General features: G+C 36.7%; 1 long non-coding RNA gene across 1 annotated transcript in view; it reads right to left on the bottom strand.

The window, feature by feature from the left end:
* LOC110322474 overlaps positions 1-14,851 on the bottom strand; it is a 469,796-nt gene that overhangs the window by 310,573 nt on the left and 144,372 nt on the right. Inside the window, exons 2-3 of the long non-coding RNA XR_002380571.1 lie at positions 7,135-7,207; positions 134-215 (exon numbers count right to left, since the gene is read on the bottom strand). This is a non-coding gene — a long non-coding RNA (uncharacterized LOC110322474). The remainder of the gene's footprint in view (positions 1-133; positions 216-7,134; positions 7,208-14,851) is intronic.

The following is a 14,851-nucleotide window of genomic DNA, read 5'->3' as shown; positions in this document are numbered from 1 at the left end:
CAACCTAAGAGTCCCAGAGTAAACCATTCAGTCAAGCACAGGGAAACAGGAGGCCAGGACAAGTCAGCTGTTGCTGGCCAAGGAGCCTGTGGCCGGAGGTAGACCTTACCAGTCAAGGCTAAAGAGCAGGTACCTCGGGCCATCCAGAAGATGTTCCATCTCCCTAGTCATTGTTTTCCCTTATGGTTTCTTGGTAATAAATGTTGGCATTTTTCCTGAAAAAAAAAATGAAAATTTTTATAAGTACTGACAAGAATGCAGACAAAATGGAATGCTTATTCACTCTGTTGTGAATGTACAGCATTTTTAGAAAACAACATGAGGATGTCTTAGAAAATTGCATGTAGAACTGTGGTACGATCCAGTCATGTCATTCCTGGGTATAGAATTGAAAAATTCTAAATCATCACACCAGAGAATTTCGCACATCTTTGCTTATATTTGCTCTCTTCATGATTTCTAATGTTAGGAATAATCATTGATGTGCATTCACAGATGAAGAGATAAAAAAAATCATACACACACACACACACACACACACACACACACACACGGATAATTATGCTAAGAGAAATAGGGCAGACTTGGAAAGACAAATTTCACATTCTCTACACATTTGAGAATAGAATATGTATGATACAATATATAGTATATAATATAGAATAATAGTAGTAAAAAGACTATGCAGGGTAGGAATAGGTCTAAGAATGGGAAGGCAGAGGAACAAGACCGGTGAATGAGGAAATTAAGGGAGCAGAAAGAACAAAGTAAATGACATGCATGTAGATCTAACACTGTCATAAGGAAACCAGCTCTTTCACTTGCTTAGAGAGAGTTATACCAAGATATTTTATATTATTTGAGACTATTGTAAAGGGTGTTGGTTCCCTAATTTCTCTCTCTTTGTGTATAGGAAAGCTATCCACTTGTTTGAGTTACCTTTATCTCCAGCCACCCTGCTGAATTTGTTTAGCAGGTGTAGTGAGTTCTCTGGTAGAATTTTGGGGGTCATTTATGTGTATTATCATATCATCTGTAAATAGTGATATCTTGACTTCTTCCTTTCCAATTTGTATCCCATTGATCTCCTTTCTTTGTCTAATTGTTCTAGCTGGAACTCCAAGTACTATGTTGAATAGATACAGGGAGAGTAGTAGAATTGCTTTGAGTTTCTCTCCATTTAATTTGATGTTGTCTATTGGCTTGCTGTGTTTTGCTCTTATTCTGTTCAGGTGTGTGCCTTGAATCCATAATCTCTCTGAGACTTTTAGCATGAAGTGGTGTTGGATTTTGTCAAAGGCTTTCTTGGCATCTAGTGAGATGTTCATCTGTGTTTTATTTTTCTTTCAGTTTGTCTATGTAGTGGATTAAGTTGATAGATTTTCACATATTGAACCATCTCTTTGACCCTGGGATGAAGCCTACTGGATCCTGGTGAATGATGCTTTTGATGTGTTCTTGTGATAATTTTATTGACATTTTGAATAGATATCCATAAGTGAAATTGGCCTGAAATTCTCTTTCTTTCTTGGGTCTTTGTGAGACTTAGTTATCAGAATAACTGTAGCTTCACAGAAATTATTAGGTAGTATTCCTTCTGTTTCTATTTTGTGGAATAAACTGAGGACTATTAGGTCTTTTTTGAAAGTCTGGTAGAATTCTGCTTTGAAACCATCTGGCCCTGGGCTAATTTTGGTTGGGAGATTTTTTTTAATGAAAGCTTCTATTTTCATAGGGGTTATTTGGCTGCTTAGATAGTTTACCTGATCTTGAGTACATGGTAAGTATAAATTCCTCTATTTAATTTAGAGGTTCCAGTATTGCAGACCATGGGCTTTTGTAGTAAGACCTAATAATTCTTTATATTTCCTCAGTTTCTGTTGTTATAGCTCCATTTCTATTTCTGATTTTATTAATTTGGTTACTGTCTTTGTGCCTTTAGTTTTGCTAATGCTTTTTGACCTTTTGACAGACCTAAGTCTGACTACTCTCCCTCTCTTCCTCTTGGGTGTGTTTGCCTCTTTGTGTTCTAGAGCTTTCAGGTGTGCTAGTAAGTTACTAGTAAAAAACCTCTCCACTTTATGAGGGCAGTTAGTGCTATGAATTTTTCTTTTAGCCCTGTTTTTATTATGTCCCATAAGTTTGGGTATGTTGTACCTTTCTTTTTGTTGAATTCTAGGAAGTCATTTAATTCTTTCTTTCTTCCTTACCTTACCAATTGGTAATTGAGTAGAGAGTTGTTTAATTTCTATGAGTGTGTGGGCTTTTCGTTGTTTCTGTTGTGTTGAAGTCTAGCCTAAATCCATGGTGATCTGATAGAATAGAAAGTTATTTCAATCTTCTGATATTTGTTGAAACTTGCTTTGTGCCTAATTATATCATCATTGGTCATTGTGTGTGTGTGTGTGTGTGTGTGTGTTTGAATATATTTATGTGTGTGTGTATTCAAATGTTCTGTAGATATCCATCAAATTAATTTGATTCAAAATCTCTGTTAGTTTTTTTGTTTGTTTGTTTCTATTTTAATATCCTGTCAATTGGTGACAGTGGGATATTTAAGTCTCCCACTCTTATGCTATTATTGTGTGGGGTTTGAGCTTTAGAAATGTTTCTTTCATGAATATCTTCACCCTTGCATTTGGGTCATAGTTGCTCAGAATTGAGGTGTCATCTTGGTGAATTTTTCCTTTAGTGTATATGAAGTGTCCTTCCCAGTCTTGTTGATAACATTTTGTAGAAAGTCTATTTTATTAGATATTAGACCCAGTTTTGTTCTTTGGCCCATATGCTTGGAAAATCTTTCAGTCCTTTATTCAAAGTAGTGTCTTTATTTTTTGCTCAGAAACATACCTTTTATTAGACTTTTTCTTTATTTGCATTTCAGATGTTCTCCCCTTTCCTAGTTTCCTCTCTGAAAACCCCTATCCCCTCCCCCTTTCCCCTGCTCCCCAACCCATCCATTCCCATTCCTGGTCCTGGCATTTGCCTATACTGGGGCATTGAGCCTTCACAGGACCAAGGACCTCTCTGACTAGGTCATCCTCTGCTACATATATAGCTAGATCCACAGGTTACACAATGTGTTTCCTTTGATTGCTGGTATAGTTGAAGGTACTGGTTAGTTCATATTGATGTTCCTTCTATGGAGCTTCAGTCCCCTTCATCTCCCTGGGTATTTCTCTGGCTCCTTCATTGGGGACCTTGTCATCCAATGAATGACTGTGAGCATCCACTTCTGTATTTCCCAGGCACTGGCAGAGCCTCGCAGGAGGTAGTTATATCAGGCACCTATCAGCAGGCTCTTGTTGGCATCTGCCTAGTGTCTGGGTTTGGTGGTTGTTTATGGGGTGGATCTCCAAATGGGGCAGTCTCTGGATGGTCATTCTTTCAGGCTTTGCTCTGAACTTGGTCTCTGTAACTCTATCCATGGGTATTTTGTTCCCCATTTTTAGTAGGGTTGTTTGGTTTTCTGGAGTCCAACTTCATGAGTTCTTTATATATGTTTGATATTAGCTCCCTATGGGATTTAGGATTGGTAAAGATATTTTCCCAATCTGTTGTTTGCCTTTTGGTCTTATTGACAGTGTCTTTTGCCTTACAGAAGCTTTTCAATTTTAAGAGGTCCTATTTGTTGATTCTCGTTCTTACAGCACAAGCCATTGGTGTTCTGTTCAGGAATCGTTCCCCATATCTTCGAGGCTCTTCCCCACTTTCTCCTCTATAAATTTCCGGGTCTCTGTTTTTATGTGGAGTTCTTTAGACTTAGACTTGAACTTTTTACAAGCAGATAAGAATAGATCAATTCCCATTCTTCTGCATGATAATTGCCAGTTGAGCCAGCACCATTTGTTGAAGATGATGTTTTGTTTCCACTGGATGGTTTTAGCTCCTTTGTCAAAGATCAAGTCACCATAGGTATGTGGGTACATTTCTGGGAATTCAAATCTGTTCCATTGATCTACCTGTCTGTCACTGTACCAGTACCATGCAGTTTTTATCACAATTTGTCTGTAGTACAGTTTGATGTCAGGAATGGTGATTCCACCAGAGATTCTTTTGTTTTTGAGAACAGTTTTTGCTATCCTATAATTTTTGTTATTCCAGATGAATTTGCAAATTGCCCTTTCTTCCTCTGGGAAGAGTTGAGTTGGGATTTTGATGGGATTGCATTGAATCTGTAGATTGCTTTCAGCAAGATAGTTAATTTTGCTATATTAATCCTGCCAATCCATGAGCATGGAAGATCTTTCCATCTTCTGAGACCTTTTATTCGATTTCTTTCTTCAGAAACTTGAAGTTCTTATCATACAGATCTTTCACTTTCTTAGTCAAATAAGTGAAGGGTTGTTGGACCTTGTCGAATGCTTTCTCAGCATCTAATGAGATGATCATGTAGTTTTTGTCTTTGAGTTTGTTTATGTAGTAGATTATGTTGATGGGTTTCCTATATTGAACCATCCTTGCATCCCTGGGATGAAGCCTACTTCATCATGATGGATGATCTTTTTGATGTGTTCTTGCATTTAATTTCTGAGAATTTTTTTGAGTATTTTTGCATCAATATTCATAAGGGAAATTGGTCTGAAGTTCTCTTTCTTTTTTTGGGGGGGTCTTTGTTTGGTTTAGGTATCAGAGTAATTGTGGCTTCATATAAAAAATTGGGTAGAGTAGCTTCTGTTTCTTTTTAATGGAATAGTTTGAGGAGTATTGAAATTAGCTCTTCTTTGAAGGTCTGATGGAACTCTGCACTAAACCTATCTGGTCCTGGGCTTTTTTTGTTTGGGAGACTACTAATGACTTTTTCTATTCCTTTAGGGGATATGGGACTGTTATTCTGATCCTGATTTAAATTTGGTACCTGGTATCTGTCTAGAAAATTGTCCATTTCATCCAGGTTTTCCAGTTTTGTTGAGAATATGCTTTTTTTTTTTTATTATTAGGATCTGATGATGTTTTTGATTTTCTCAGATTCTGTTGTTATATCTCCCTTTTCATTTCTGATTTTGTTAATTAGGATACTGTCCTTGTGCCCTCAAGTTAGTGTGGCTAAGGATTTATCTATCTTGTTGATTTTCTCAAAGAACTAGCTTCTGGTTTGGTTGATTCTTTGTTTAGTTCTTTTTGTTTCCACTTGGTTGATTTTAGCCCTGAGTTTGATTATTTCCTACCTTCTGTTCCTCTTTGGCGAACTTGTTTCCTTTTGTTCTAGAGCTTTTATGTGTGCTGTCAAGCTGCTATTGTATGCTTACTCCAGTTTCTTTTTGGAGGCACTCAGAGATATATGTTTTCCTTTTAGGACTGCTTTCATTATGTCCCATAAGTTTGGGTNTNTTGTGACTTCATTTTCATTAAACTCTAAAAAGTATTTCTTCCTTGATCAAGTTTTCATTGAGTATGTGGGCTTTCTATTATTTATGTTGTTATTGAACATCATCCTTAGTCTGTGATGATCTGATAGGGTGCATGGGATAATTTCAATATTTTTCTATCTGTTGAGGCCTGTTTTGTGACCGATTATATGGTCAATTTTGGAGAAGGCACCATGAGGTGCTGAGAAGAATGTATATCCTTTTGTTTTAAGATGAAATGTTGTATAGATATCTATTAAATCCATTTATTTCATAACTTCTGTTAATTTCACTGTGTCTCTGTTTAGTTTCTCTTTTCAGGATCTGTCCATTGTTGAGAATGAGTTGTTGAAGTCTCCCACTATTATTTTGTGAGATGTAATATGTGCTTTGAGTTTTAGCAAAGTTTCTTTAATGAATGTGGATGCCCTTGCATTTTGAGCATAGATGTTCAGAATTGAGAGTTTGTCTTGTTAAATTCTACCTTTGATGAGTAAGCAGTGTCTCTCCTTATCTTTTTTGAGAACTTTAGGTTGAAAGTTGATTTTATTCGATATTAGAATGGCTTCTCCACCTTGTTTCTTGGGACCACTTGCCTTGAAAATTTTTTTCCAGCCTTTTTCTCTAAGTTAGTGGCTGTCTTGGTCCCTGAGCTCAGTTTCCTGTATGTAGCAAAAAGTTGGGTCCTGTTTATGTAAGCAGTCTGTTAGTCTGTGTCTTTTTATTGGAGAATTGAATCCATTGATATTAAGAGTTATTAAGGAAAAGTAATTGTTGCTTCCTGTTATTTTGTTGTTATAATTGGAAGTCTGTTCATGTGGCTATCTTCTTTAGTTTTGTTGACAGATTACTTTCTTGTTTTTTTTTTTTTTTCAAGCTTGTTTTCTACTAAATATGAAGTGTTTTCTACTACATATGAAGTGCCATAACTCATGTTGAGAAGCAGAAAAGAAAAATTGAATTGTAACTTAATTTAGAAAGTAAATTTAATCCATGAATGGCATATTAGTGTCATGATGCACAAGTGGTGAGACGTTCTTTTCTTCTCTTGATGGTACAGACAAATATTGTATATTGAATCTTAGAATTTGGAATTTAAAGAAGAAACCACATTCTCAGTAATAATGTAGAGAAGTCTATTATTGTACATTTATTGTGAAATAGTCTATTTTTAATATTTTGTCTGAAGAATATTAACAAAACAACTTGTAAAATTTATTAGGAAGAATATGCTTCTAATAATGTGAGAGAATGTTCCTGGAATGGGGTGTGTATAAAGAGTTCAATGTTAGCTTCCAGATACACTTGAAGAATGGCACATATTTTAGAGGACCAGGCAATAGGATGCAGTTGGTCCTGTTTTGTGAGTTTCTTTGGACCACCTGAGAAATGTGGAAAAAGACTCAGAAAGAATATTGCTTCAGCATCTTGTGTTGTCATTACTGTTAGTTCCAATACATATAATAATTCTTGAAATATAAAGAAAAGTGGGGATCCTTATCATTAGTATTTTCTCCTATGGATTTGCAATTGGGAGCAAAATTTACACACTCCTGGCACAAAATTTGTATTGGATTTTGTTCATCTTTTAAATATATTCATTGCATTTGACTATGGGATATTTTCAGTTGGTTATGAGCACATTTCTTTACAAATGTTATTGATATTTACTCAATTTTGATAAATATCCTGTTAATCTGCATGCTCATTGTTAGTATGCAGAAGTTATTTTTCTTTCCATTTAAAGGAGCAGAAGAACTCACACATGTGAATGAGAATCACTTACCTCTATATAGAAGACAAATGTCACTCTCTGTCACTTTTTGAGAAGGAAAAATACTTTATACATAATGATGCTCCTGCCAAGTAAATAGGAATTATTCAGGCATATTGATCATATACAATGGCCCTTTAGACATGTAATGACCTACACCACATCTCTCCCTTGTTATACACAGCAGTAATGTGTCACATGTTGTTACAGGGAACTCTTTTTTTTTTTTTTTTTTTTTGCTTAATAAAAGAAATTTATTCCTTTTGTACATTGTACCTAAAGTTCACACATTATTTACAATAAGTAAACAATTCAGGCCGGATGTGGTGGCTCACGCCTTTAATCCCAGCACTTGGGAGGCAGAGGCAGGCAGATTTCTGAGTTCAAGGCCAGCCTGGTCTACAGAGTGAGTTCCAGGACAGCCAGGACTATACAGAGAAATACAGGGAACTCTTATCACTGTAATTCCTCACATGGTTCAAAGTCAGGTTTTAAGTCATACATGTAAACTTTTATAGCTATAACTCTACAGTGCTACTGTAGCCATTGTGAAATGCTACATAACTCCTCCATCAGCAGTTTCTGCAATGTGTTTCCATTCCTTGTGAGCTTCATCTAGCGTCCGATTTATTATGCACTGAGCACCCTCACAGGTTTTGACTATGATAGATGAAATGACAAGGACACTTCACATCTCCATTGATACACACTTGCTGTCAGATCTAAGGCTTAATTTTATTACTTCATATGCCAAGTTCTTCCTCCATTTCAATTAGTTTCCTTTACATTCTGAAGGTCAAAAATATAATCATCTGGTGAAAATTCATGAGGAAATGATTGTTGTTTTTATTTTACATCTATTTTTAAAGTTAATTGAAAAGAAGCTTATGCCAAATAGAAGAAAAAATGCAGAACTGTGTGTTTCCTTAGTACACTTGGAAACATTTAGGTTGTTTTTTTGTTTGTTTGTTTGTTTGTTTGTTTTATTTACAGTTGGTTCATATGAGATTAATCAATTTCACTTACTAATGTCAGATCTGTCATAAACTACCTGTGCAACTAGAATACCATCTTACCATTGTGAGTGACCTAAACCCTGATGATTCTATGTACAATTCAAAGCATTCTACTGTGCAAGCTTACTGCATAGGTCACATTGGCAGAAGACTAACATTAGCCTATGAAAGAAAGGGTATTGTTTTCTTTTTTGGAGTATTTATTTACTTTTATTAGATATTTTCTTTATTTACATTTCAAATGCTATATCAAATGTTCCCTATACCCTCCCCCCACCTTGCTCCCCTACCCACCCACTCCCACTTCTTGGCCCTGGCATTCCCCTGTATTGAGGCATATAAAGTTTGCAAGACCAAGGGGCCTCTCTTCCCAGTTTCGGCCAACTAAGGCATCTTCTGCTACATATGCAGCTAGAGACACAAGCTCTGGTGGTACTGGTTAGTTCATATTGTTGTTCCACCTATAGGGTTGTAGACCCCTTCAGCTCCTTGGGAATTTTCTCTAGCTCCTCCACTGGGGGCCCTGTGTTCCATCCAATAGCTGACTGTGAGCATCCACTTCTGTATTTGCCAGTCTCTGGCATAGCCTCACAAGAGGCCGCTATATCAGGGTCCCTTCAGCAAAATCTTGCTGGCATGTGCAATAGTATCTGGGTTTGGTGGCTTATGATGGGATGGATCCCCGGGTGGGGTAGTCTCTGGATAGTCCATTCTTTCATCTTAGCTCTAAACTTTGTCTCTCTAACTCCTTTCATGGGTATTTTGTTCCTTATTCTAAGGAGGAATGAAGTGTTCACACGTTGGTTTTCCTTCTTGGTTTTCTTGTGTTTTGCAAATTGTATCTTTGGTATTCTAAGTTTCTGGAATAATATCCACTTATCAGTGAGTGCATATCTAGGGACTTCTTTTGTGATTGGGTTACCTCGCTAAGGATGATTTCCTCCAGATACATCCATTTGCCCAAGAATTTCATAAATTCATTGTTTTTAATAGCTGAGTAGTACTCCATTGTGTAAATGTACCACATTTTCTGTATCCATTCCTCTGTTGAGGGACATCTGGGTTCTTTCCAGCTTCTGGCTATTATAAATAAGACTGCTATAAACATAGTGGAGCATGTGTTCTTATTACCAGTTGGAAGATCTTCTGGGTATATGCCCAGCAGAGGTATTGCTGGATCTTCCGGTAGTTCTATGTCCAATTTTCTGAGGAACTGCCAGACTGATTTCAAGTGTGGTTGTACAAGTTTGCAATCCCACCAGCAATGGAGGAATATTCCTCTTTCTTGCCAGAATCTGCTGTCACATATATTTTTGATCTTAGTCATTCTGACTGGTGTGAGATGGAATCTCAAGGTTGTTTTAATTTGCATTTCTCTGATGATTAAGGATGTTGAACATTTTTTCAGGTGCTTCTCAGCCCTTCGGTATTCCTCANTTGAGAAATCTTTGTTTAGCTCTGTACCCCATTTTTTAATGGGGTTATTTGAATTCCAGCAGATAATGGGAACAGATACAGAGAGTAACAGCTAAACCTTAGGTAGATTTTTAGGGAAGAGGGGGAGGAAGGATCGGAGGAGACAGAGGGTTTGATTATACCAGCACAAATTGGCTCACAAACTTAGAACAGGGCATATAGGGTCTCGCAGAGACAGAAGATATATGGATTTGCACTAGGTCCTGTATATAAATGCTGTACTTGTGTAGTTTTTGTGGGACTCCTAACAATGTGAGTGATGGTATCTCTGACTCTCTTGCCTGCTCTTTGACCTTTTTTCCTCCTGCAGGGTTTCCTCACCCAGACATGATATGAGAATTTATGTCTAGATTTTTTGCAACTCTTTGTGCCAGGGAGGTTGCCATCACTGGGAGGCATGCTGTTTTCTGAAAGAACATGGAGAAGGGGTGGATCTTGGTGAAAGAGGGAGTGGACAGTAGAGCTGGGGCAAATGGATAATTCAGTTTCAATACATTATATGAAAGAATAAATAAAAAGAAAATGGAAGAAAATGGATTTTTCTCTTATATAATACTCCCCAATACCTGGTAAGTTTCCTCTCCCTCTACTCCTCCTATCCACCTGCCCACTTCCCCTTCCTCTAAAATTCATTTCCTGGCCATTTATCTATTTACAAAACAGCAGGCCACCAAGAGAGGAAAGGTCATTTTAACTTTTCTTTATTTCCATTTCAAATGTTATCCCCTTTCCCAGTTTCCCCCCAAGCCCAATACTCATGCCTCCTCTCTCTTCTTCTATGAAGGTGTTACCACCCCTTCCTCCCCACACTGGCATTCCCCTACACTGGGGCATCAAGCCTCCACAAGGATCAAGGGCTTCTCCCATTGATGCTCAACAAGGCCATCTTCTGCTACATTTGCAGATGGAGCCATGGGTCCCTCCATGTGTACTCTTTGGTTTAGTCCCTGGGAGCTCTGGGGGTCTGGTTGTGAAATTGTTGTTCTTCCTATGAGGTTTCAAACTCCTTCAGCTCCTTCAGTCCTTTCTCTAACTGTAGACTATTATACCTTTCAAAGAAAAAGAGTATACAGCACATAGAGTTCTATAATCTGACCATTTAGGAAATTTTCATTTTATCTTTCAAATATCCTAGTTTTCAATTTTATTACTTGAAAAATGTAAAATGTTTTAAAATAAATGGGAAAGCTTAATGTTTTTAGCTCAGAGCCATGAAAAATACCTACAATTGTAGCATTTTAATTGCTGGGACTAGAAGAAAAAATTAATGATAGCCTATTCTACATAGAAAATCCTTTTCTCAGAAGTTGGCAATGAAGCTATATATATATATATATATATATATATATATATATATATTCAAGTATTAATTTATATAGATGAGAGAGGTAACATACTATAAGTTGCTATACTTTGTAAATAATTTTAAAGGTAAGAAAATTTGAAATTAACAATTCCCATAACTTTAGATATTTTGTTTTTTAATTTACAAAATAAATACAAACTCATAATATTGAAAACAAATAAAAATAGACTATCATGAAAACACCATTAAAAATATAATTTGACCCATCTCTACATTAATTATAAATAATATTGCTTAATATGATTCCTATGAAGCATGAGCATCTGCATCCATATTCCCAAAGCCCATGTTGAAAGTTGAATATAGGGCATATATGTAACTCCAACATGAGTCTCTAACTCAGTGCAGGCTGGGTAACTGTGCATAGTAGCAACAAGCATATTCCTGAGCGTGGCTTGCAAATGTAGTCAAAAATGTAGTAATTTATCTGAAAATTTAAAGTACAATGCCAATGAAAGGACAATTAATGTCAACTTACATACAAACATATATGTGTGCACATGCATACATACATAAACATGGACATATACAGTAAACACAAGGTGGCCAGTCATAGAGGCAGACACACCTTACATCAACCTCTTGTCTCCAAACAAACATAATTACACATGAACATATATAGTTAAACCACATGCACATATATAGACACCCTAAGTATTAACCTTATCAAATTAACTAATAATTCCCAGTCTGTTTATAGTGAATATATTATTTGGGATATAATAAAGTGGGCTTCAGAATTCTTATATTCTAAGACAAATATAGCAACAACAATAAAAAGTATTCAGATGAATATTAATATTACATTTTTTATTGTATCAGTAGCACAACTTATTCTAAAACATCTCTAAGATATTGTCTGAAAGTTTTTAATGAGAGCTAGAATATTGGTCCAGAAACCAAGGTCAGGAACTTTTGAATAATACAGTAGGATCTTTAACTTTCAATATTCACCAGTGCAGGAAAAGAAACCTTTGTTTTGCAGGATTGCTGAGTTGGAAGGAGACCTATTAGTTCATCTTTTATGCATTCTTCTGCCCAAACAGGATCGGCCATTGCCTTTCAGAGTGATCCGTATGCATTACAAAATAAGTGTCTCTTTTACCAGCTGAAATTCACAATTCTAGGAAAGTTCAGAATATTTTAGAATAAATTTAAAATATGATATTCAAATTACAGTTACATGTATCTGTATGGTACATTTACAATAACTCTTATTTGCAAGTGGTAATTTTTATCTATAGGGCTTATTGCCTTTGCACGCTAATTTATGCCTAGTCTTGGAATCATATTTGTACAATTTTATCTCGGCCCAGAACATTCAGCCTCTTTAACTTACTGCAGAACAAGTTCATCCTTTCTAGTTCTTTCTGAACTCTTGTTGACTGGTCAATGCAGCTCTTCTGGCTCAGAACTCCTCTGCATGCTACCTGATTCCATCTGGCTTCTCTTGATTTCTCCTGAATTTCTCTGCCAGGCCTCTTACTCGTGTTGGCAATCTGTTCTAATCTTCTGGCTCCTTCTCTGGCTCATTCTATCTTTACCCATGTCTAGTTCTCTCTGCAACCTGTCTCTGTACAACTGACCCAGTAAAACTGCCTCCTCCTCTCTGCACTGCTGTTTTAGTAGTTTCCTTTTTCTCTCTTCTCCTGAAAGTTGGATATAGGAAAAGGTACTGATTCCCTAATTGGTTCTTGATTGTGTCAATAAAGGAGGCAGAAGACAATTGCTAGGCAAATGGAAAACGTTGAAACTTCCAGGTTACAGGAGGAATAGAAGGGGACTAGAGAAAGGGCACTAGGAACAGGCTTGGAACCAGAGGACACAACCACCATGTAAGATCTCGGGGGACTAAACACTGCGGCCTCTGCTACCTGCAAATAGCTGGAATAGACCAGCTGATAGGGCAGGAAGTTCTTTGTCCATCCATTGAGTTATCTGGATAGTTTTAAAATATTAAAACTGTCTAATATTTTCCATCCGCAGAACAAAATTAGCTGTGTGTGCAGCTGTGGTGATTGTTAGAGGCTTGGTTAAGCTAGCTGTGAGGTCTTGGGGGAGCGCTCTAGGGATTCTTAGAAAAAGTGCCAGCTGTCAATTTGTGGAGCTGAGTGAGACTGATCTCAGAACCTAGAGAGAGCTTGGGCTGAGATCTCAAGAAAGAGCAAGCGTGTTTATAAAATTACACAAAACAGTTGGGCATATTCTATTCTGACAAACTTTTCTCTGATTCAACACTTTCTCTACTACACATCATTTTCAAACATCAGTTCTTCTACAAGCTAATTTTACTCTTATTGTTTGGAATTGAAGGTGTGCACTATGGGAATGTGGTTGTCCAGCCAGATGGATCAAAGATGTGCAATAGGGCTAAGTCATACCACTGCTCGAAAAAGGTTTCCAGTAAATAATATAATCTCAGGTTTTACAGTGTGACCAAATATAGTGCAACAAACATACCAGTGCTTAACAACATAAACATGGAGGTAGTGAATAGGCTAGATGAATCATACTTTAGCATTATAAATTATGTTTATATAGTTTCATACATGATTACGTGTTGCCTAAGTCTTCTATACTGCCTGGCATCCCCGATGAGGGCAGTGGGTGAGAAGGCTCAGAATCAAAGGCTCAGACTCCTGGAGCAGGTGAGAATATAATTATAAACGACCTCCCTTTATACCCTACACCTGTGGAAGCAGCCACAGCCTTGCCAGTTAGGCCTGCTATTCCTCCTACAATTATGGGCAGTAGAAATTTTTCCATTAAAGGCAGTAGAAAATTAATTTTCCTTGAGAGAATAATATTATACATGAATGGTTGCCTGTAAGGAACTCTCATAGAAAGAAACAGATACATCTAGAAACCTCATTGCTCAGTAGGAGAGAAGGTTATGGTAATAACAATCCACTGCCATAGGTGCAAACTTAGTTTAGCTGTTCTCCTCTTTCCACTTCTTCTCCCATTCTCTTTCTATTACTGGGCTTAGCTGATCTCAGATTTCTCTACCTAAATCCAATCTTCACATGCACATGAAGGGAATTTTAAACATTACATTGAACCTGAAGCATGTTTGTTTAAAAGCTCCTAGATGGAGTGCAATGCCTCAAAATGGTTACAGATTAACAACACAGAACTGAATGCAAACCTCACTCACTGTTTACATTCTGTGATTTGCTGACAAGCCCTTTTCACTTTTTTATTTTAGTGTAACATTCTTTGTCACAAGACCAAGTAAAACAATATTTTTAGTAACTTTTCCTTCCAGATTTGTAGACTCCACTAAATTTTGTTTTAATGTTGGAGGGTTTTAAATTACACTCATAATTCTCTTTATAAGAAACTCTCATTGTTGCCAAACCTTCTAAGGAAGAAAATGGGCCTCTTGACCCTTTTGAATTACAGTACAGACCTATTGAAGAGTGCACAGTTGGCTTGCAGGATTTCAATCTTGTCTCAACTGTATGGATACTTCTTTAAACTTTTGTCATTTGCTTTGTTTTTACATTTGTTTTGAAATCTCTATTTTTTGGGGAATATGATTTTTCTTTATAAAGAATCTCATCAAAATTTGACTTTCTTCAGATTTTTTTCTGCTTATTCTCCTGAGATTTTAGACATTTATGAGCATAAAATGGATATCTGCGTCTTTAATCCCAGCACTGGGGAGGCTGAGGCAGGCGAATTTCTGAGATCAAGGCCAGCTTGGTCTACAAAGTGAATTCCAGGACAGCCAAGGCTACACAGAGAAACCCTGTCTCAAAAAACCAAAAAAAAAAAAAAAAAAAAAAAGGATATCTGCATTTTAAAGGATATTGGCATTTTAGTCCCACTTAGAGTACAATATAAATTTTAGGAACACATAAACTAT

This window comes from Mus pahari, chromosome 5 (genome assembly GCF_900095145.1).
Source record: "Mus pahari chromosome 5, PAHARI_EIJ_v1.1, whole genome shotgun sequence".
NCBI classification, from domain to species: domain Eukaryota; kingdom Metazoa; phylum Chordata; class Mammalia; order Rodentia; family Muridae; genus Mus; species Mus pahari.
This window is presented reverse-complemented; position numbering and strand designations above follow the sequence as displayed.